Source organism: Musca autumnalis, unplaced genomic scaffold (genome assembly GCF_047663935.1).
Source record: "Musca autumnalis isolate F117 unplaced genomic scaffold, ASM4766393v1 scaffold_2, whole genome shotgun sequence".
Lineage (NCBI taxonomy): Eukaryota > Metazoa > Arthropoda > Insecta > Diptera > Muscidae > Musca > Musca autumnalis.
In genome coordinates this window covers 124,339,846-124,366,197 of record NW_027411755.1, presented here as the reverse complement: position 1 = coordinate 124,366,197, position 26,352 = coordinate 124,339,846, and the positions used below count along the sequence as shown (strand labels likewise).

The 26,352-nt window shown below is 34.7% G+C and overlaps 1 long non-coding RNA gene across 1 annotated transcript; it reads left to right on the top strand.

Moving 5' to 3' along the window:
- Window positions 1-8,075: 8,075 nt before the first annotated feature.
- On the top strand, window positions 8,076-9,362 carry LOC141393067 (uncharacterized). The gene is made up of 3 exons (XR_012409989.1): window positions 8,076-8,293; window positions 8,920-9,027; window positions 9,089-9,362. It is a non-coding gene; the product is annotated as an uncharacterized lncRNA (long non-coding RNA).
- Window positions 9,363-26,352: the final 16,990 nt, after the last annotated feature.

Genomic DNA, 26,352 nt, shown 5'->3' with positions numbered 1-26,352 from the left:
ACTTCGGTAAGCTGCAAACACAACAGATAGCCACAGCATATTTCACTCAACTGGCCCAATTTCTTACTGAAAGCACTCCTCATCCCGATAACATATCAGCACAATGGCAAAATATTGCCCACTCCATGCAAACAGCCGCAAAATCCATACTTGGATACCAGAGACCTAAACCAAGGAACCCATGGTATGACCAGGAGTGCTAACGAAGAGAAAAATGCGACATATAGGGCTACTCCGCATCCAGTAGCAACACGTAGCGCACGAGAGAGGTATCGGGAGAAAAGGAGAGAGAGGAGAAACGTCTTTTCCGCAGGAAAAAGAGAGAAATGGAATAGCGGGAGTGTGAAAAAATCGAGATGTACAGGAGCCAGAATGAAGTCCGAAAATTCTACCAAAGAGTGAAGCATCAAACTGTGGAGACTAGATAGGTAGTTTGGTAACAGATACAGATAGTGTGCTCAGGATATAGAAAGAGCATTTTTAGAAACTGTTGGTATCCAATAGCAGCGAAGATGACGAAGATACCACAGATTTAATCCCAAAAGATGGTATTGAATGTACACCGACCGGCCACGATGAGGTAAAGACAGCAATAAAGAAGAGTTTATTACCAACGACATGAATATAGTTGAACGAATCGAGATACAACGATTGCGATGGCTAGGCCATGTTATAAGAATAAGTGATGATGAACCCGCTTAAAAGGCGTATAAATACGGGCCGCTTGGAGTTACACGCAGATCTGAAAGGCTAAAGCTTCTTTGGAGCGAAACAAGTGAAACGAGACATCAGAAAGCTACATATCCCAGATTGGGAAAATACAGCAGCAAACAGAGAGGATTGGAGATCTTTTCTTAGTTCGGCTTATGGAACAAATGTTCTGTAAAAAGCAGATAAGTTAGTAAGATATGGGCTTTGCTGCGGGTATATGGTAAGCCAGAGTGTGAAACATCATCTCCAGAAACATCGTCTCTCAGATTCGTATAAAAGCTAATTTTATCATAATCACTGTGATTCCCAAACGCGACCAAGACAAAGACGAACAATCCGAAGATACATTTTACAAGCGTAGAGAACTTGACTATAACTTTAAAATTATTGTAGGTCAATATATCTTTCCTACTATTGACTAATTTGAAAAAGAGAATATCTTTGACCCTACTCTGGAAAAATGTTAACTCTAACGGAATTTACTGACAACGGAATTAAGCTGACAGACTATGGTCGTTATCGGCTTCAGATTTTGACATGTCGATATGCATTACACCAACAACGTCAGTAAAAGAGTCATCTAAAAGAGTAATCTTAATACATAACAAGTAAAAAAGCATTAAGTTCGGCCGGGCCGAACTTTTCATACCCTCCACCATAAAATATTCATTCCTGTCCCCAACTTTAAGTGAGTACGTTAAAATGTCAGATAATGTACATAAAATGTTTCATTCGGGAGGCCCTTTTTTATGGTGCCTATATCTAACTGTTGACAATTTTTGGTGGGCTAGAAATTGGGAAATACTGTTATATAGGGGTTATAATAAAACATGGGCCTATGTTGACAGTTTTTGATGGGAGCCTTTAATGTCAAATAACTCCTATTTCGGTTAAAAAATGTAGCTAGAATCCTCAAAATATCGAAAATCGGTACATAACGTGGGAACTTCAAATGTCATTAACAGCTAGTTCGGAGGTATCTGGGCTATACGAAAATATGAACTTAAATGAACAATTTTTGTTGCAGAATTTTTGTTGACTTTTAAATTTCAAATTACAGAAAGTTCGTCCAAAAAATAATGCTAAGGTACGGAAAATCGGGAGGTTTGTTTTGGGGCTATACAAAAACATGGACCTACGTTCGGTTAAACATTTTAAGTAAAATCCTCAAAGTACCGAAAATAGGGAAGTATCGTTATATTGGGGCTATGTTGAAAATTGTTGATGCAGATGTGTGGTGACCACTACAACCTTCAAATATCAAATTACAGTTAGTTCTGTTAAAAATTGTAGCTAAAATTGCCAAATTACTGAAAATTGGGAGGTACCGTTACATGGGAGCTATATCCGAACATGGACCTATGTTGACAATTTTTGATGGAGAGGTGTTGTGACCACTAAGAACTTCAAATGTCAAATTACTGCTTGTTCGGTTTAATATTGTAGCTAAAATCATAAAATTACTGAAAATCGGGAGGTACCGTTATATGGGGGCTTTCTTGACAATTTTTGGTGGAATTTCAAATGTCAAATGTTCAAATTACAGATAATTCGGTTAAAACTTGTTGGTAAAATTCTCAAAATACCTGAAATCGGGCGGTAACGTTATATGGGGGCTATTCCAAAACATGGACCTATGTCCACTAGTTATATAAGTTTATTGACATTTATTGATAAAAACGTCAAAATGCCGTAAATCGGGGGTAGCGTTATATGGGGGCTATACCAAAACTTGGACCTAGGTCCACAACTTTTGTTATATAAGTTTAGTTACACTTAAGAACCCTAAATGTCAAATTATAGCTATATCGGTCTGAAAATGTAGCTAAAAACGTCAAAATACCGTAAATCGAGGGGTACCGTTATATGGGGGCTATACCAAAACGTGGACCTATGTCCACAAGTTTTGTCACATAAGTTTATTGACATTTAAGAACTTCAAATGTCAAATTATAGCTAAATCGGTCTGAAAATGTAGCTAAACCCGTCAAAATACCGTAAATCGGGGGGACCCGTTATATGGGGGCTATACCAATACGTGGACCTATGTCCACAACTTTTGTTATATAAGTTTATTGACTTTTAAGAACCCTAAATGTCAAATTATAGCTAAATCGGTCTGAAAATGTAGCTAAACCCGTCAAAATACCGTAAATCGGGGGGTACCGTTATATGGGGGCTATACCAATACGTGGACCTATGTCCACAACTTTTGTTATATAAGTTTATTGACTTTTAAGAACCCCAAATGTCAAATTATAGCTACATTGGTCTGAAAATGTAGCTAAAAACGTCAAAATACCGCAAATCGGGGGGTACCGTTATATGGGGGCTATACCAAAACGAGGACCTATGTCCACAACTTCTAATTTATAAGTTTATTAACACTTAAGAACCCTAAATGTCAAATTATAGCTACATCGGTCTGAAAATGTAGCTAAAAACGTCAAAATACCGTATATCAGGGGGTACCGTTATATGGGGGCTATACCAAAACGTGGACCTATGTCCACAAGTTTCGTTATATATGTTTGTTGACACTTAAGAACCCTAAATGTCAAATTATAGCCAAATCGGTCTGAAAATGTAGCTAAAAACGTCAAAATACCGTAAATCGGGGGTACCGTTATATGGGGGCTATACCAAAACGTGGACCGATATAGCCCATCATCGAACTTGACCTGCCTGCAAACAAAAGACGCATTTTCCCAAAATTTCAGCGTCCTATCTCTATTTTTGTGGATGCTAGAGTGATTACCACAGACGGACGGACGTACGGACGTACGGACGGACGGACGGACGGACGTGCTCAGATCGACTTAGAATTTTACCCTGATCAAGAATATATATACTTTATAGGGTCGCAAATGAGTATTTCAATGCGTTACAAACGGAAAAACAAACTTAATATACCCTCCATACTATGGTGGAGGGTATAAAAGAGCTTATTGACTTAGATATTATCGCCCAGACGAAACGGCTCAAACTAGAAGCTTGAAAATTTGAGTGTGGGTCGAACTAGAAGGGTCCGAAAAGTACTAAAAGGTACTAAATATGGTACCCCTTTGTATTCGGCAAACGGGAAGAGCTAGAATTCTGAATTTTAATGAGGGTCACTGACTGAGATTTAGAAAAATGTGCCGAAGTGTTTTCTTGAAAATTCTATATTCTATATTCATCTATATTCACCATAAATATTAAAAAAGCCTTCTTAAATGAAGCACGAACTTCTTCGGGACGTAGTCGTGACGAAAAAAACATCGATGAAATATTTTTGGTGTTCAATAACAACGACAAATCTGGATAAAAATCGTAAAATATGACCTTAAAATACATATCAAAAACAAGGGCTGCTAAGGATGTTATATATTATAGTTACAGATATCTTTTGTTTGAAGACTCATAGTGAAATTTGATTTGGAACATTTCTTCCTTTAACAATATCGCCAAAAATTGAAGGATTTTGTTAGATTTTGATCCACTATTTAATTATGTAAAATGAACAGTCCAAAATTAAAACAAATGCTTTCATCCTAAAATGTATAAACTTGTAATCTAATTTACTTAAAAAAATAGTGTACCTAGATATATAATTTATTCTAAATCTCATAGTGAAATTTTGTGTAGATTTTATCTTCTTTTGACATTTTTCACCTAGAGCCAAATTTCATATTACTTTCATGTATCAATTCGAAAAAAGAACGAAATTTTTTTCTTCAAAAAAATTGGTAAATATTTTTGTGTTTTTTCAGCAAAATTTATACTGATATTTTCAAGATAAGTAATAGCCTAGACAGGCGGCAGTCTTAATTTGCATTAACAGCCTTAATTCAAATTAATTAGTGCATTATCCACATTCTTAATGCACAAAATCAAAGGGAATTTAAACTGAATTTAGCAATTTCAATATGGCAATGCTGTTGAAAATCAATTGTTTTTTGTCAAATTTCCATGTTTAAGAAAATAAAAAAGCAAAACAAATCAGCAAGTTTCGCGTTTCTTTCAAATAAGTAGTGGTCTTTCGCGAATAGAATAGCAGCTAATCGTTTTTCGCGCCTTCTATTAAATCTATTTTTAAAATTTTTATTTTTACAAGCATTTCATTACCCACCATACCAATTCTATCGAAAATAATATCTTCTTCAAATGTTTCATTACAGTTTTGCGACATTTTTTAATATTAAAAAGACTCAAAAATATCGCGAATAAATTAAAATTATTTTTTCGTTATCGTGGTGAAAAAGTCAGTGGTATAAATTATATTTGTTTCGCATAGTTTGGCGAACTTTTGTAAAACTTTATGAAATGGTCTGCTGGGTACAAACAAACAACACAAACAGCTGTTTTATAAATGCAGAAACTATCGTCTGTCAGGGTAAAAAGTTAATTCAAATTAAGGAATTTTTAATGCAAATTAACTCTGCCGTCTGTCTAGGGTATAATGTAAATATAGACTTCATTTCTTTGATGACCTACAATGAAATTTGACGAAGAATATATTTGCCTTTGACGTCATGCCTCTAAAATTATGTTTTGTTGGACAATTTTGAATAAATTCAGATGAAGTCCGACTTTAACCCTAAACCATGTTTTTCCTTTTTAGAGATTCCTGGCGACTACAATAGATTTATAGATTTGGTGTATTCTGAGACCTATAGTAAAATTTTATGACGAACAAGGGTTAACATTTTTAACACAAATATTCCCCATACTCTTGTCTTTAAAGTTGCCAAAGACATTATATGTCTAAAATGCACGAATTCCAAGATATCTTAAATCGAATATTTTGGAAAAACAAGAAATGGGCGGATCTTGTCCCGCCTACTTTGGTTACTTTCCGATGTCAAGGTGAAAAACGGCGATACACGTGTCTCATATTTTTAGTCCTATTTTCATAATCTGCTCAGTTTTCCCATCATTTTTTTTTGTCGCACAGTGTTATTTAACGGTACTTAATTTGAGACACTTTGGATTTGGATGAACGGATAGAGCGTGAAACCTGATTTGGAACTAAGATTATTGTTGAAGTGTAGGATTGAGATATGTATAAAGTTTTGGAAATTCGTACTTATGTGTACGCAAAGTACTAAATGCAGGAAACATCAAATGTGGTATAATGATGTATAAGTTTGAAGTAGATTTGGAAAATCGTACTTATGTGCATGAAATGTACTAAATGGGAATAAATTTGGTACAATTTGCATTTGGTTGAACTGATAGGATCAGGATCCGAAATTTGGAATTAAGATTACTGCTGGAGTATAAAGTTAACGTAGTTTTGGAAATTCGTACTTATGTGTCTGAAAAGTACTAAATGGGGCTAAAAGTGGTACTAAATTTGGTGCAATTCCGATTTGAGCGATTTGAGCTGAAATTTGGAATTCAGATTACTCTTGTAGTGTCAGATTGAATTAGTTTTGTCAATTCGTACTTATGTGCACTAAATGCTACTAAGTTTGATACATTTTGGATATGTGTGAAATGTACGTACTTATGTGTACGAGTAGTATGTGCTATAACATGGAACTGGAATTTTGAATTTTAGTATTAGGATCCCTGTAGTTGTTTAGAATGAAGATAAGAAAGAGATTTCGGAAATTAGTGCTTATGTGTACGAAAAATAATAAATGGTAATACATTTGATATTGGGTTAAGGAATAGAGTTGGTATATTGAAAATATTAGTCGCTGTTGATATTTTGGCGTGAGATACGGCCGATTTTTCATACTTCACCATTTCCATATAAATATTGTTTATTTCTTTTATAGTCCTTTCCCGCATACGAAATAGATGAAATCGGGCGCTACGGTTATATGGGGGCTATACCAAAATATGGACCTATGTTGAAAATGTTTGGTGGAGAAGTTTTGTGACCACTGGTAATCACAAATGAAAAATTACAGCTGTGGGCTATACCATAACATGGACCTATCTTCACAATTTTAGGTGGAAACATGTTGCTAAAATCATCAAAATACCTAAAGTCGGGAGACACCGTTATATGGGGCTATACCAAAACATGGACATAATATGTTGACCCTTCTTGGTGAAGAAGTTTTGTGAATACTGGGAAACTCAAATATCAATTCAATTCAAATTTCAATGGGACTTTTTTAATCACATACAAGTTTAAAACGCACGTACCATGAAAACCTTAAAGCTCTTATGTTTTGTTTTGATCACATACTCAAAATTCATCATCTGGCTTGTCCTGATATGTTACATATGTACATATGGAATGCACAGTGTATATAAATCGGTTTGCTACCGATTTAAACTTAAAACTAAACTTAACCTAACCTAAACCTAATATACGAATAAGAAATGTGGCCCCTCTGACAGGAAAGTCCGATCTTGTCAGAGAGGTCACATTTCTGTTGAATTTAGCCCCTGTGAATTCCAGGAGAAGTGTGAAAAATCTGGACATATTAAACCATCCATATCATAAGTTAGATCAATTCCAAGAGCATAAGTGGATTTGGATGCAAAAGCAGTCTATTTACATAATTTTTAATCATTTTAATAGCGTACACTGAAATGAGTTTACGTTCAGAGATTTGATATATAAAACTGCTGTTTGGTGCATCAAATACATGAAATCGGCCGAAAATATGTATGGGAGCTATCTACAAATTTAAACCGTTTTTCACTAAAAGCAATGGCGTTCTTTCTTTGCCTACAAAAATCTTCCACAATTTTTTGCCGAATCGGTCAATAAATGCGTCCTGACCGACGGACGGACATGCATAATTCGTCTCAAAAAGTGATTGTATGTATATCCCTAACTGAGTCTATATCGTTTCCTTACATGTTACATGTTACATACAAAAGCACAAAGAAATAATACCATAATACCACAGTGTAGTGTAGGGTAAATTAAAATATTAAAACAAGTTCATTGCAAAATTAACCAAAATTTTCATTATAAAACCAAATGAAACTATACACACATAACAAGTTCTGGGTTGGCGAATACATCCGACAAACAGCGAGTAAAATATGCATGTGTCTCTTCCGCAGTCTCGGTAACTGGTAGTAGTCAGACAGGACTTCGGTCGTGCGCTTAGCAAGATCCTCGCGCTCAGCACACTCTTACTAATAGCCTAAACAGACGGCAGCGTTAATTTGCATTAACTGCCTTAATTCATATTAATTCGTGCATTATCCACATTCTTAATGTACAAAATCAAAGGGAATTTAAACTGAATTTAGGTATTTCAATGTGGCAATACTGTAGAAAATCAATCAGCTGGTGTCAATTTGTTTACGTTTTTTTTTTTTTTGAAATATAAAAATGGATAATATGTCAACAAAGGTAAGCAATTTGAAATGTTTTTAGTTTTTTTTTTTTTTTTCAGCAAAAAAAGAAATAATAATTTTTCAGATGTCCAAAGGAGATAAACGGAGTGTATGGTGCGAAACAGATACCCAGCTATTGCTGGAACTGTGGGCGGAACGTGCTATAGATTTACGGCGTGCAAAAAGGAATGGACATATTTATCAAGAGATTGCTGCAAATGGACAACAAATTTAGCCCTGAAGAAGTGCATGTGAAGATAAGAAATTTTACCCAAAAATACAGGTAACGTAACACATCAAATAATCATTTGCGACCCTATCGGTGGAATTCTGAGGGGATATATTCATGTCCGTCTGTCCGTGTTTATTACACTAATCTGGGCTATATCGGCTCGATTTTAGGAATTTTGAGGTTTTTTGCTACATTTTCAGCCAGTGGCCAAGAAACTTCTTAACTAAAAATTTTGGACACAAGTCTACGTTTCAGAATATAAACAACCACTGCCACCAATAAAGATACTGCCTCAATTAAAACATCTTGAAGTTGTTAGCTTATGTCCAAGTTTTGGGTTAGCCACCTACCTTCATGTGGCGACCGACTTCATCTTTTAGCATAGGTCCACGTATGGGATTAGCCCCCCATATAACGGTAGCACCCTATTGCAGATATTTTTAAGTTTGTTCCGTTTAATGGGGCTAAACCAAAACTTGGAGCTAGGTTTTCATATAACCCGATAGAACGGTAATTTTTCATTCAAAAAACTTCTGCACTTCTTCCCCAACACAAAGTATGGACATTGGTACTTTCGTAACATTGTGGTGGGTATAAAAATGTCGGCCTGGCCGAAGTAATCGCTGTTTTACTTGTTTAATTTTCAATGTTTTTTATAAATACATATCAACTGGTAGAAAAAAGGAAATGTGACCTTCTGGAGGAAGCCCGTCGTCGGTGCTGTGCACCGGATAATTGGAAGCAATGCGGCAAATAGTGCGAAAGTGTTCGAGTCTTTTTTATTTGTAAGTATTTCGTACATGTGAATACATTAATAACATATTAACAAGAATTTTATTTTATTAGGAGGAGGAAAGGACATCAGATACCCAGACATTTCTGGAAATAGAACTATCACCATCGCCGCCACCTTCGTCTTCACCGTCACCATCTATTGACGCCACGTTCACATCAGCTACCACTTCTTCGTCCTCCTCTGCGATAAAAAAAGAAATAATTTCGGCGAAGTTATAAAAATTATGAAAGAACAAAATGAAATGCTAAAAAGTGTGGTTGAAGAGAGTCAATCTTTGTCAAAAGAAATAATTATTGCCATCAGGGATAATAGATAAGATTTAGATTGGAGAAACATAATCGTTTTCCATTTTCAAAAAGTTGTGTAAAATGCAGCATGTTTTTATGACGATGTTGACATTTTTTGGTGCTACTTGTAAGCCTCTAGCTATTCTCCTAAATCTAGCTTTTAGTTGCCCAAATGCATTTTCAATTACACGACGGCATCTAGATAGTCGGTAATTAAATATTTTTTCCACGTCTGGTTGATTTATTGAATATGGAAATGTTTTTATCATATAGCGCGATAACCGAAAAGCAGAATCGCCAATAAGCAACACAGGCACATCGATAGCTCCAATTACTTTGCTACTATCAGCAAAGATTTGAATCATTGTTTTTCCCACTTGATCCAATGTTTATATATGTGAACTTTGATCTGCGATAGCATGAAATGAAAAAGTGTTCAATAACACTGAGCGGCACAATCAAATGGCTAGATTTTGAAAGGGAGCTAATATATATGAGACAGGTGTATCGGCGTTTTGAAAGTTTACATCGGGAGGTAACCTAAGTATGGGGGAAGTTCGCTTAATGTCTGTATTATTGTATTTCTGAAATATTATCTTTAAGATTCCTTGGAATTATTCCACTTAGGTGAATGTACAGTTTAAAGTGATACGATAACATTATTTTTAAAATTGTTTTGGAAAGGTGAGGAAAAAAACCTTTATAGAGCATGTGGGTTACTAGAAATATATACCTCGTATTGTTATCAGTATTCTTCCCAAAGACGATCTACCTAAAATGGAAGAATTAAAAGGTATCTTAAAGATACTATTTCCAAAAATAGGGGGGAACTTTCCCCATACCGGTACACCTGTCTCATATATATTAGTTCCATTTCAGAATCTTATCATTTCGAAAAAATCATTTTTGCACAATGATGGTTTAGAGGATGATATACCTGTGATCATAACCTGCTAATAAAATCACCGAATACCATCCTTTATAGTTGTGATAACCTACCGTTTCTTCTTTTTTTGCTTAATTTCTATGTGGCATCTGTCAACAGCTCCAAAACATTGCGGAAACCCGAGATTATCGAAGCCATTAACAATTCGCTTAATTACATCAGGATTTGGAGGATAGGAATTTATACAGTGAGACAGATTACTGCATATTGCATTGCAAAAATCTATAACAATTTCCCCAACTGTACTACGTCCCACACCGCATAAACTTGCAATTGTCCTATATTCGGCTGCCGACCACAACGCAAACAAAGCTATTGCAACTCTCTTTTCGAGTGGAATGCAACACCTCATATTGGTGTCCAACCTTTCGATTATTTTAACTTTTTCACACACTATTTGGAAAGCATTCCTGTTGAGGCGAAAGTTGTCTTTAAAAGTACTGTTGCGGTCCTGTAAAAAATGTGTGTATGAATATTATCATAAATTTTGGGAATATAATACTTACAAATTTCCACAACAGCCTTTCTCTTATTTCCGAATCTTCCACGGCGATTCCGAGTTGTAGCAACACGTTCTGATTCGTGGCTGCTACCGCATGCACGGTTTTTAAATTATTTTGCAGTTTCAGCAATAACATTTTTAGTTTTTTTTTTCAAACAAATGCTGTTTTTTCAAAAACAGTATAGACGCTAATCTTATTTTTTTTAATTCTATCCATTTTATACGATGTAATTCCAACCATCTAATTTTAATGTTTTTATTTACACAAATAAACAGATGTTTACATACAATCAGCTGTTTTATAAATGCAGAAACTGTCGTCTGTCAGGGCAAAATTTTAATTCAAATTAAGAAGTTTTTAATGCAAAATAACTCTGCCGTCTGTCTAGGGTATAAGCTACACATATACTTATGAGTTGTGTCTGTTCGTACTTTATTCGCTCCATCCCTCCAAACATTTGGAAGTTAAATATATCTTCTCTCAGTAAATGCGTCTCCGTAAATTGCCTGCATTCAGTTAAAATGTGTCTATTTACAAGAACAAATATGTTGTTATCGCTTTTTATCCGTATGTGGTCACAACTGCCCGACTTACAGTATTATAAAAAGCGACACTTTATGTTGTACAAAACAAATGCTTAAAGTCTGGAGTATTTATACTTCTCTCTATTATAGAGAGTAATGTTTTCAAAACAATAGTGACAGCATTACAAAAACAATTTATCTTGCAAATAGTTAAGCGAATTGTAATGAAACCAAATAAGTAGAGTAAAACGTGAGTTGATTGACGTGATTTCTTCAGTTCTTGTGACGTTCTGTTAGCTATCGGTACAAACTTGTTACAAAAATTTAAATGAAAATAAAGCTGTTTAGATTCTTTATTGTATATTAACAACTTTTATAAAAAAGTAAATCAAACCTATTATTATTCATTTGAATTCAATGTTAATGCGGTTATAAAATGTGCATTGTATTATAAAAATGTTTTCTTTTTTGATCAATTTTATAATAAAATGCATCTTTTATAACCGCAGTAACATTAAATTTGAATAATAATAATATGTTTGAATAAACAATATAAAAAAACTAAATAGCCTTTTACAACTACTGTCGGTTCCGTCACTACTGAAAGTTTCGTAAACGGTACCTGCATGAGTACCTAATGCACACTCAAAGTGCCCCGCTTCCGACACTCCAACTGAATCGCATAATAAACATACAACAGTGACGGAAGCGAAAATAGAGTTTGGACCGCATAAGTGGAACAGTTTATTTAGTCATTTTTGTCTTTTCAGAAACAAATGCGACTGTCGCAGTAGACACAACAATCCGTTTTCAGTGACTTTTGCGTCAAGCAAGCGATAGAAAAAGTTTGGAGGGTACCTTGGACTGTTGTTAGGTGCATCCGTTTCTTCCGTTGATAGTAGTAGGCCCAAATGTCAAGAGGTGTGGATGTTCCCAAGAATTAAACTATAAACTTTGAAATTTAAAGATACTTAAGAAAGTACACAGTTTATGGGGCGAAACAGCTAAATACACTCCAAAATTTCCAAAATTGATTACGTCGAAACATTTGTGTGGTGTAAAACCATTATTTCAATGAGGCACACAAATAGATAGACGGACGGATATGGTTAGATAAGTAGTCTTGAAATTGTGTGTAACGAATTTGCTTTGAAATGTCTAAACATATATAATTGTAAGTATATATGTATTTTGGAGTTGGAATATTGGAATATTTAGTAGGTGTCGCTAATTCGAAATCCTCGATAATTCGTATAAAATTGTCGGTCCCTTGGATTACGAATTATCGAAGTTCTGCTGTATATACATTACAAGTCCATTTTGAAATTAATTTTAAAGCAAACCAATTTGATAAATTTTGTATACGAAAGCGCATATTGACCAATTATTATATGATTTTAACATTTTTAATTAACGATGCGCAATTAACACAACAAAGCCAAACACACCCATTTTTATTATTGTTTCTCCAGAAATAATCACGAGTTCTAAAAAAGCATTGACTTAAGAAGCAAAAGAGAAGCTGCTCTATTGTTTTCCAAATATTTTAACATTTCATCCAGAGCAACGAGTAATCAACCTGAAGAGCAAACCATGGACCCTAGGCCAATGCCAGAAAAAATATTAACGTTGGAAAACGTTGCCTTGATTATACACGAAGAGCAAATAATGGACTCTAGCCCAATGTCAGAAGGAATAGTAACGCTAGAAAACGACGCCTTGAACATACAAGAACCCGAAGCCATGGACGCAAATGAAACTCCAGATAGCGAAGCGAGTGTGACGAAGAACCAGGGCATCTCAAATACATCTTTTACTCAAATGTTGAGTCGTTGGGCTATTAAAAACTCTATTAGTAATAATGCATTGACCGAACTGTTAGCTATAATGAAAGAAAATGGCATAGATGTCCCAAAAGACTGTAGAACGTTAAAACAACTCCCAAGGATTCATCAGTTAGAAATATGGGAAAAGGATATTATGTTCATTATGGATTGAAAGACTGTCTGACAGACTTTTTAATTAAAAGTTCAGACTACAATGAAGACCAAATTGAAATTGATGTAAACATAGATGGCTTTCCTTTATGCAAAAGCTCCACAATACAAATATGGCCTATTTTAGGCAATGGGGCTTCATATTCAGACATTTTTGTTATTGGAGTGTACGAAGGGTACTCCAAAACCAGAAGATCCTAACGAATATTTAGAGGAGTTGAAGAGCTAACTAATCCAATGACCAATGACTTCTCTTTTAATAATAAAAAAATTAAAATAAAATTAAGAACTGTTGTTATGGACGCCCTCATTCGTACTGGGTATCAAAGGGCACAGTGGTTACTACTCGTGTACAAGATGTTTGGAGAAAGGATTGCTACATAAGAATCGCGTTGTGTTTCCTAATACTGAAGCCGAACTACGTACCAATAATTCTTTTCGTGATCGCATCCAACCCGAGCATCACGTAAGACAAGCTAGAGGGGAAATAGAAAAAATTAATATGAATATGGTAAATCAAATTCCACTTGACTATATGCATTTGATATGCCTGGGTGTAGTGAAAACTCTTATGAAATCGTAGACACGAGTAAAAGGAGAAGACTATTCACTGACGTCATGGAATATTGCCAAAGTTTCTCTAACACTGGTAGAATTAAGACAGATTTTGCACGGAAGCCCCGCCCACTAAATGAAATAGACAGATGGAAAGCCACAGAATTTCGGCAATTCTTATTGTACCATGGACCATTTGTAATGAAGGGTATTCTGTCAGAAGAGAGATATGTGCACTTTCTGAAGCCTTCTGTGGCAACACGCATTCTTTTGGAACACAAAGATTGTCAGACGAACAACAAATGTGCTCATTCTTTACTTAAATCATTTGTCAGTTGTACACCGGCGCTGTACAATTTATCACTGATATCGCACAACTTCCACGATTTCTTACATTTAAACGCCGATGCCAACTTTTGCTACATAGAAAAAATTTGAATATCCAAAATTATTAACATTGACGATGTGCCTCATTTTAAGGGAAACATAATCGAAAGCTTACATCCACTTTTCCTACAGCCGATTATTTCAAAAAACTTAGGCATATACAAAACAAATACCCTTGATCTCGGAACAGAAATCAACTTTAAAATGCAGAATATTTCTAAAAAGGCAATCATATTGTGAAGCTGAAATTTTGTTGGAATTCTCTCATTGCTGCAATAATGGACGGAAAAAATTCAGGTAGATATATTTGTTTTTCTTCGGTATGCAAATGTATTTCAAACGAAATATTTTTTGCACAGAAACTTTCTTATATCTTACTCAAAATGGGCTTGATTATTATAATTTGACAACGCCAACATTAACATATATACTGGCTGGTACGTATTATCCGGTTATTTGATTCGAAAACCGGTTATTACGAACCGGTATCATATGAAAGCTTATGAAAATACCTATCGCATGGTATACGGGTTTCCACCAGTTTCATAAACGGTTCCGTAGATATATACAAAAACCCGTTTCCAAAACTGTTTTTAATACAAAAACATTATGTAGTTTGTAGTCTGCACTGTAATCATTCCATTGAGGTCATATTCGTAGCGGTGCCTTATATGCAACCGGAGATATTGTACTTTGAACATTTATTCCATTTTTTTTATTTTATTTATTTATTTATTCAATTTAACATTTATAACAAAACAAACAGGCCAATTAATGAAATACAAAATACTTAAACCAGTGACTCACTACTCCAACAAAAGGACAAACGTCCAAAATAAATACAATAGTAACGTAATGAAGAGAAAAAACTTAAAATAAAGTACTATTAATTACTAAAAAATTAAAATAAAACGCGTATATCATAAATGAAAAACACAATGCATCACACAGTGAGGTACTACTCTAACAAAAGGACATATTCAGCATGTCCGAGGTAAGTAAGTAAATAAGGGAAATACTACAATCATTCTGAGATCATAAAACTCGCTATAAAAAATGCATTCCTACGTTCATCAATAAATGCAAACTGAAGCATACTATAGAACACAAATACACAAAATATGCATTCAAGCAGGGCTTGTGAAATGGTGAATAAGTCGTTTATAGAATGTGCTAGGGGAAATGCTAAAACTTTTGAGATCAGCATGTTGTACAACCGTGCCACACGAACCAGGAACGAAACACCCATCAGATGGTGTACAACTGGGATCTGAATTTGATTGCGCCTAGATAACGAGCCAAACACAAATCCGTTTACTAAAAATAAGGGACATTGAAATTTCAGAACTTTTAAAAAACTCAGAAGCAAACGGGAATCAATATAGGACTGAAAAGAACAGCCAAAAAACCTAACCACATACGGTTCCATATGAGCACGGGGATTCAGCCTGAATACAAACCGCAAAACTCTGTTGATTGCTATAAGAATCATATGCAGGTTACCCGAAGAAGTACCAGTATACACCTCAATACAGTATAGGAACACTGGCAAAACCAAGGCATGAGCCAAACGCTTCCTAACAAAAAACGGCAGGGCCAAATTCGTGGCATAAAGCGAACGCAGAGAAATATTAACCCGGGATATAACCATATTAACATGACTGGAGAAGCAAAGTTTGTCATCAAGCAGAACACCCAGGCACAACAACTCCGAAACAAAATCAATTCTCGCATTATTGTAAACGACAGTCACAATTAGGAAACGACGCGAAAAACATCGCCTTTGTCTTGGACGTATTAACGGAGAGAGAACTATGGACCATCCAACCATACAACGCCCGCATCGCACAATCAATCCTAGACTGAACTTATACTATGTTCATGTCATGGTTTAAAATTTAATATACTTTAAAAATTCTGTTTCATACTTTGCTACATTGTCACTTGAATACATTTACTTAAATTAATATAAACTACTTAAATCAATTCAAAAATAAAAAAATCTATGTCTACAAATTACGATGGTAACTGTTCAAATCTTTAGTAGACACATCAAATTTTAGTATTCCGGCTCTGTTTTTACAATTTCTAACGGTACTTGCCAAAACAGAGCAGCAGAAGTCAATATTTCTATTTGAACAAATTGAAAATATCATTAACGTAGTGACAGTTTAAAAGTGATACCACAAAAAAGTGTTGTGTAAAATTATTACTTTAAGAAATGGAAGTCAAAGTTAATGGTATTGATATTGTTTTTATGTGATAACATCGTAAAATTGTATGTTTATTTGGTAGTGAAATTGATATCTTTTGAAATGTATTTTTGTGAGTGTTTTTTATATAGTATCGTGAAAATAAATAGTCTTTTAGTACCTTGGATCCTCACGGACCCTCACGTTATTTTTTTTAAATGTTTGTGGAAGTGTCCAGAATTAGAATCAAATTATCTCGTCTGCCGAAATTTGCCGAGCGACGTTCAGTTTTCATTTTACTAAGTATACTCCGAGTTTTGTGAATTTTGTTTTATTGTTATTGTGTAAAGTACTCGTTTTGTTGTTTTTACATTTTAGTTTGCTCTTTTTTTATTAGATTAAATATGTTTTTAGGTATAAAGTATGAATGTGTGTTTGCACATTTGTATGTTTTCGAAATATGGTGTTCGAAAAATCTTGACAAAGCCGGCTTGGGACGGACGGTATTCGAAGAAATAGTTGCACAGGTTAAGGTGGATATTAAGGGATATGACTTATCTAAGTTGTCAGATCGTATAAACTACAGAAAGTGTCAAAAATATTCGGTTTTTAATTTCACCAATAATAACACCTCAGTAGAACCCCATACCCAATATTCAAAAAACCAAATACTCAAAAAAAAATGTTGGTCCTGTGGCAATTAAAAAATGTATGTAACATGGATCCATGGCAAACCTTTAAGCGAGAATAACAAAGAAGAAGTTGTTACCCTGTTTTCTATGCGTCAAAAATATTCGGTTTTTGTAACTTTTGTTAAATATTTTGGCAAAAAACCGGTCAATATCGAAATTTTTCTGCAATATGAGTATAAATTTCAATAATTGCGAACCGAATCTTTGTTCCTGTGCAAAAATATTATGTTTCATGGCAAATTATTAAAATTTAGGGCTAAGGAAAAACGCTATCCTAGGAAAGAGAAAACTGTTTATATTTCTTTATAAAAACGGCAGAAGTAAAGGGAATTTTTGCTTATTTTTGAATATTTAGTCGAATAAAGTTGATATAATGTGCAAAAGTCACGAAAATACAGAAATAATCGATTTCGTGAAACAAATAAGCCAGCCAAGCCAAGGGCTGGGAGGGAAGGTAGAGGAATCTCCTGAAAATTTACGGCTAAACCGCCCCTAATTTTCTTGAAATTGGTCACCGAGTCCTAAATGACTTTCAGAAGATAGAAAATATGCACTTACATTCCAAAAAAATCGAAAGGATAAAGCCTTTAATAGCCTTGTAACACATCACACACCATCATATTATTTACATAACCAAAAATCAAATTTCGCCTTGATGTACCTTCAAAACTTGATGTATATCAGAAACTTGGTGAAATGGAGTTAGTTTTAAATGTCTAAGCAGGAAAATCAGTATACCCCCAAGTTTCCGGCCTTTCTGTGTACTCCAACACAAAAAGTACGAAGGAGCTTCTACGAGACATGTATTTATCAATGACTCATGATGTGTTACAAGCCCCTATGGACTTCTAAAATACTGAGGTGTTATTATTGGTAAAATAGAAAACCGAATATTTTTGACACTCACTGTATATCTGTAAAAGAATTTCCAAAATCTGGGTGCAGAGCAACAGAACAAAAAAACACAATTTATAAACATCATGCAAATTGGCTTGCTATAAAAGAAACTATTACCATTGAAAGATGTACAAAATACAAAGAATTGTCTGAAGGTAACAAACGAGGTAGGCCTGCCGTAGATTTATTAGGCTCTATACAGAGGACTAAACAACGAAGAATTGTTAAATTGGCCGAAGTTGATGAATCAGCCGCTGCTGCTTTACGTGATGTCTATTTGCAACCGGAAAATAAAGAACCGGAAGAAAATATTCTCGAAGTTTTACCACTAATAATGGAGACTAATCTTAGTAAACATCAATATTTGATGATTCGAAATTTTATCAATTCTAAATTAGCATACGATATGTTACTGTCATATAATGCAGTTGCAACGGAAAAGAAGAAAAGTTATCCTGATCCAAACTTCATTACTCAGAGCGAGTCAAAAGCTGAAGTCGAATTGCAAAAATTGTTAGACCATACAGCTTCACGAATAATGGATATGCAACGGGAAAAATTGAATCAAATGTCACAAATTAGTAAAAATAATGTTGTTTTGATTGGAAAATGGGGGTTCGACGGAAGCACAGGTCATAGTGAGTATAAGCTAAGATTTAATAACCATGAATTCGAAGAGAACAGCTTATTTGAAACTTTTTATGTGCCACTAAAAATTATTTCAACATCAATTGATATAAACAAATCAGAAGTCATTTGGGAAAACCCTCGACCGTCATCTACACGTTACTGTAGACCTATTAGGTTTTGGTTTATAAAAGAAACGAGAGAAGCTTCAATTGAAGAAAGAAATTATTTTCTAGAAAAAATTTCAAAGTTAAAGGAAACTGAGTACTTAAGCAATGGAGAGGCCATACAAATTCAGCACAAACTGCAATTAACCATGATTGATGGCAAAGTGTGTTGTGCTTTAAGCCAGACTTCATCATCAAAATGTTATATTTGTGAAGCTAGTCCAAAGGAAATGAACGACTTTAAAAACTGTTCCGAGCGACCGACACGTAACGATTACTGTGAATTTGGTTTGTCCCCACTTCACTCATACATGCGTTTTTTTGAATACTTTCTACATATACATATCATATCGATTGCAAATTAAAAAGTGGCAGGTTAGAACGGCGGATGAGAAGCGGCAATTTCTTACGCGGAAAAAGGAAATTCAAATAAAATTTAGAGAAAAAATGGGATTAATCGTTGATAAACCTAGACCGCGGGGAAGTGGCACATCTAATGATGGAAATTCGGCTCTAAAATTTTTTAATAACGCGAAATTGTTTGCTTAAATAACAGGAATCAATCAGTGCCACATTGAAAAATGCGCAACTCTTCTAAAAACCATATCATCTGGCCAACAAATAAATATCGATAAGTTCAAAAAATACACTTGGGATACCGGTTGTGAATTAGTTAAAGCTTATCCTTGGTATTACCTGCCTGCTGCAGTTCACAAAATTTTGCTCCGTGCAGTGGAAGTAATAAAGTATGCATTGGTACCCATAGGAAGCTGCGGAAGCTAAAAATAAAGACATTAAGAACTATAGACTGCAACATACCAGAAAACATTCTCGAGTGTCAACAAATACAGATTTGCTCAACCGATTGCTGTTAAGCTCTGATCCATTCATCACCGGTCAAAGAAAATTGCCAGGCAAGCAAATAAGATCTCTGCCATTATCTGTGCGCGAATTGTTGGAAGAAGAATAAGTTAAATTATGTACATATTTTTGTTTGTTAATTCCTCTTAGTTTTCATATATTTTATATTATTTACTATGTGAAATAAAATGTTTGAGTTTTTTTATGGCATATTAAATTATATTCACACTTTTTTAGGCTTAAAAAATGTTGGACACCCACCCATCGAATTAGAATTTGCGCTAATTGCTTAAAAATGCCAAACACCGGGAGTTAACATGACATTGAACTATACCAAAATGTGGACTTATATTTATATATTATAGCAAGGAAGTTTGAAACAGACCAAAATGACAAACTGCTGAACATTTAGTAAGAAAATATGGCCAAAATCTTGAAATTATAAAAAAACGGGAGGAATGACTGAACGGTGGGGCCCCAGAATGGTTAGTATTTGACAATTGTTTATCTTTTACTCACAAAAGTTCATTTTGTCCATTGGGTCCCCGAAATCGTGTCAACATGCATTTCTGGCTACGTCACTGCTTCCAAGATACCTTTTAATACTTTTATTATATTTTAATATTAATTCATTTGAACACAGATCTTACAGATCTTACGCATGATGTTAACATTTATTTGTGAAATTTAAAAATATTTTTTTTGTTTCTTACAATTTTTTTTTACTTTTATCATATTTTAATATTTATTGTTTACCTTTTTTGAAAGATACGCATATACCAACATTACCACAAACAAACGTATCGTATCCCAATATATCATGATTTGATATACCCCAACCCATGGATATAAATCATCTGAGAAATGAAATAAAGGAAAGAGATGGAAACGTGCAGAAAGCTCTTGATGAAATGCATAAACGTTTAGATTCCATGCAACAACTGATGAAGACCTTAACAGAACAAATAATTATACTCAAAAACGAGTTACGCCAAAATACCCACACTGAACTGGATTTGCTACCACAATTGCCATTTACATTATTAGAGGACTTTACACAGTTCGACAAAAAAGTCACAAATGATGATGAGGTTCGAAAACAATTGGTATTATAAAGAAAATTTTTTTATATTTACATTATACTAAATATAAACTTTTGTAGAAAATACTAATTGGACGTATCGGGGGTAAAGATCTGTCTTCCTTCATTAAAATGGCAATAAAAGCGATCATAACAGACCATGTAGCAGTAGAAATTACTCGGAGAGGAACTCAAAATAAACATAGTTTTCAATAATATTATTTATATACTATTATAAAAGGTAAGTTGACCTATTTTTAAAGCTAGCTAAACTTAAGAGTAGCAAAATTATTTTTTCAGATTTTTGCCATGTACAATATTCTTCTTCAGCAGATAGCGATATTAACAGTTTTGCCAGCAACATATATTGCATGTACGTGATCGACTTGCAAAGAGAAACATTAAAAAACCAACAAATATTACTCCAGATTAAGAGCAATTATTGAAAATATACCTTTCCTTTCAAGAATGTCTCAATATAATAATATAATATAAATATACATCATTATTTATATTATAATAATTCATGAACATTTAACATTAATTTAAAACAATTACTAACATTTAAAAACAAAAAAAAATTACTCCAGATTAACTACATAAATGAACTACATAATGTACCTTTATTTTTATAATAATTCACGAATACTGAACATTAATTTAAAACAATTACAAACATTAAAAAACTAACAAATATTACTCAAGATTAATTTGGAGGGTCCTGATGGATATAATTTTTATTTTCACGACCTACGAAAGGAGGAACACTTTCTAAACCGACTACACAGTCGCGAAGGCGGGGTAATGGTGTGGGGAGCAATTTAATATTATGGAACGCTGGAACTCTAATTCCTTTCCCCAAAAATGAATGCAATTTCGTACAAAGGAGTACTTCAAAAGGCTTTCCCAGAAGTGAAAAGTACATTTGGAGACCTGGAGTGGAAATTTCAGCACGCTAATGCCCCGATTCATACCGCACAGATAGTCAAAGCATGGATTGATCGTCAAAATGTTTAGGTTTTGACATAATCCTTAACATAATCGAGAATGTATGGGAATGGATGGTTCGTAAATTATACGAGTCTGGTAGGCAATATGATACCAAAAGTGAACTTATTGATGCAATAAAAGAAGCCTGGTCTATGATTTCTCTCAATTATATAAAAAAACTCCATGACTCCTTGCCAGACAGGATATGCGAGTGCATTCGTAATCAGGGTGGAAGTATCCATTATTGAATATCCCTGAAAGTACATCGTTTTTAATATACAATTAAAAAAAGTGACATTGTATTGAAATATTTGTCTGTATTTAAATTTCTGTAGGGGGTCCTATTAAAATGAGCCATTTTTATACCCTACACCACTATGTGGAAAGGGTATTATAAGTTTGTTTTGGTAAAAATTCATGTAACACCGCGAAATATTCGTCGGAGACCCCCAATGTGGTATACCAATCTTCATATCTCGGCGAGATAAAGCGATTTTGAGATGTGTGTCCGTCCGTCCGTGTGTCCGTCTGTCCATTATAAATTGTAATCAAACTCCAGGCCGCAATTATGGACCGATCGCCACGAAATTTGGTATGGAGGTCGGTTTCACATCAGAATAGATGGCTATTTTTAATGGTGATGATCGCGAAATATTTAGAGGATGAAATGGACCAAAAACATAATTTTTATCAGATTTTGTAGCTGCTCTGTCGGTCGCAATAATAGTCCGATCGCCTCGAAATTTTAAATAAGGTAAGAGTATATGACAAAGAAGAAGCTTGCAATTTGAGATCGCGATCAGATAATATTTAGAGGGTTAAATGGACCACAACTTTTGTGTGAAAATTGTAAAAAATTTTAATATCTTTTTTCCTGGAAGAGACATTCCGGGCAAGTAAGCTATACTTTGAAGAGGAACGCTTGACCTTTCTATTGATTTCAATTGTGTTGGTGTACATGATAAGATAACAGAGTTACAGCCTAATATACCCAGTTATTTGTTTGTAGTGTTATCATAATCACGCTAGAGTTCGCAATTGTAGCTCAATAATCACGAAATTTTGCACTATGTAAGAGTTTAGGTAGAAGAAGGTGTCTACAATTTTGGATGTTGATCTGATATTATTTAGCGGGTGAAATGGACCATTACTTTCGTATGAAAAATACAAAAAAATATTTTTGGTCTATATTTTATTTCCTAGAGGGCATATGCCGGCAAAGTAGACTACGTATGGAAATAGAACTACTGATCTTCCCCCTGATGCAAATTGCGATCACGTGTCTGCTAGATAACGGGCCTACTGCTTAATATATAATGTGTTTTGTGTAGAGAACCACATTTTCCTATTCCCAGTTTTTGCATTACTGCAAATTACATGGTGCCCTAACGTTTTAATTGTCGAATTGGATTTTTATACATACATTGCAGCATGGGTCGCTTTGCCACCTTTTTGCAACACGATTCCCCAGCCAGACAAAATCAAATTTTCAACGGTGGAAAATATCCTTCACTAAGGCTTGCGACATTTTCTGAATATTTCAGCCATATAAAACTTCTCTACAAGTTGTGTCTTAGGGCACGCCGTGGGTCCCATATCGCGAATATGAATCGGGGTACACTCACTCATTGATATGAGATAAGTCTCCCTTCTCCCTTCTGGGATATTTGTGAAACAATTATTATATTATTATTTAAGCTTGGTTTGATACGGTAACAGAATCCACAAAGTTATTTCTTACAATAATTTTATTTGTTCCATAAAGAAATTTTGATTGGTGAAAAGCTAATTCCCGGTGGTAAAGGTGTAGGGTATGACATGGTCGGCCCGTCTGACTATAGCCTTTGCTTACTTGTTTTTACTTTATTTTCTTTTTACTGTATTATATTTAGATAAATAAAATATGAATTTTAATGAATGGTTAAGTTTGATCCAAATACATTAAGTATAATAATAAAAATGATATTAAACATTTCTGCCTTATACTTTTTTAAAAAATAAGAATTAAAATAAACTTTTAGGGGGTCCTATTCAAGTGAGCGCTAGTTTATGTTGGGATCCTCTCCGAGAGCTTCTACTGTAGCCAAAATGGTAAGAGTAACGTTCTTATAGGACACCATATAGGGGTCCAGCAGCAATGACAATTTCATGGGGATTTTCTGGAAGGCACGCTTGATTCTTTCGGGACAGATGGTCCTTCAGATTCTACGATGCGTTTAGCATCATAACAAGACCTAGACCTCATTGAAAATTTATTGAAATACGAAAACATTGACAAACAAATATTAGAAAAATTAAATAACAAAATGATAAATCGTCTGTGATATCTTAGTCCTGAACTTTGTCCTGGGACTGTATTTTGCGACAGTGCAAAACACCGTAAAGAGCCAAATGGCGACAACACTCTTAACAAAGCAAAGATGGAAATTTCTCCAGAAATATTCGATACAAACTTACAAAAGAGCAACTGACGAAATTCCTAGGAAAAGTTCTACCTGGTGTAATTAAAACTGGGACTTCCGGTGGCTCAAGAGATTAAACATTAACTCCGAATTTTCCGGTAAGCAACTTGAACGTTGTGAACGAAATAGCGGAGCGAGGTGTCGAACTTATACAGATTACAACCAATTAATTACAAAGGACGAACAACTAAAACAATGCGTTCTCCAATTAGTCAGCTCAAGCCAGATAGCTCCGAAACCACATGGTGTCAGATACTTGAATAAATTTAAATAAGAATAAAATGTAAAAGATATTTCTTTTCATTCCAAAACTTTATAAACAAGCAAAAAAGTATAAGTCGGCTTTGCCGACACAGATATACCCTCAGCCTGTGTAAATTGAAACACTTTTTCCCAAAAAAAACGTATATATTTAAGGGGGTTTTCAAAATTATGGACGTACGAACCGATAAATATGTGGATTAGGATTAAAGTTTAAAAGTGGTGCGGAGGAGGTACTTAAAGAAATGGACTGACAGTGGATCTTACTGGAAGTGGATCTTATTTTAGGAGTCATTTCTTTTCGATAGATATTGCGCCCAATTGTCATTTCAGTTTGGACCAGTATGTTAGAAAGCATGGACTTGACCACGGAAAACATAATATCGCTGTAAACGGGACCACAACAACGAACAGCCTCGGTATACGTTTTCAAAGGATCTTCGAACAGACTCTAAACCACACTTCGGCACAAATGCTGAACTTTTGTGAGGGAGTACCCTAAGGAGAGGACCGATATGGGCCATTTTTGAAGTTAAACTAAATTGGAACACAATATAAGGAGATCCAACGTTTGATCCAAAATGGTTGCCCCGTTCAAGAGACATCGTGCATACCATTTTAGTGAAATTTTTTAAACATTGGGGCGAAGTACCGGAAGTTGGGAACCGGTATTGCCAATCTTCGAACTGAAACTAAGTTTGGATAAAGTATGACGAAGGCCAAATTTTGGACCAAATTGCCTGATAATTTCGAGAGTTTTTGTGCTCTCCAGACACTACATATGGTGACATAAGGGGGTTTCTACACCTTTCGGGCTGTTTTCTGAAGATGTATGGACTTGCCCCTGAAAAATGTTTACCGTTGTATTTGAAGCAGCGAATGCAAGTTGCTTCAACAAAAATCGAAGTGATCCGAGAGCAGGTCTGAAGTGAACTTATCCGAAATTGTGTGGGAGTTACCCGAAGGAGAAGACAAATATACTCCATATTCGAACCTGATCTAAATCTGGTAGATATATTAAGATGTGTAAAGTATGGACCAAATCGGTCACTCCCTTCAAGAGTTATCATGCGCACAATTTTTCCGAACATTTTTGAACTTTTGTGGGGGAAGTACCTGAAGGAGTGGACCGATATGGGTTATCTTCAAAGTCAAACTAAGTTTGGCCAAAAAAGTAATGCGAAGGCCATATTTTGCACCTAATCGGCAGATCCGTTCTAGAGTTATCATGCGCTACAACCACTACCCACGGTGTCATATCGTTTTTTGCAACTTTCTATTTTCTCAGGAAGTATGAACTTGACCTTAATGAATCTTATACGATTGTATGGAGGACGGTGAATACAAGTTTTTATAACAAAAATCAAAGCTATTCGAGAGCATGACCTAAACTGAACTTTTCGAAAATTTGTGTGGGAGGTACCCTAAGGAGTGGACCGATATGGGTCATCTTCGAACTTAAACTTTGGACAAAATATTACGAAGGCCAAATTTTGGACCAAATCGGTTAATCCGTTCAAGAGTTATCGTGAGCACCAGTCAGACAGACGGACGAACATGACTAAATCAACTCTAACAGCGTGTTTTTGTAAAAAGTTTTTGCCCATTCGTTCGTCGATTTCATGAACGAAGACACAATTTGGTTTTCATAGCGGTTGACGTTTGTATTCGTGTGACAAACAAATGAAAGCTTTTTATTTTCGTAATTTTTTTGGTTTTCGTAACAAAATTAGACGAACGAATACGTCAAAAATAAACGAATGGAAAAGACCCATCGTTTTGAAAGAAAATTAAATAATTTGAGTAATTAACGGCACAAAACACACGAAAACTGTAAGGGAATGCAATTTTATTTATTTCCATAGAAGCACACGCGTATATGTAT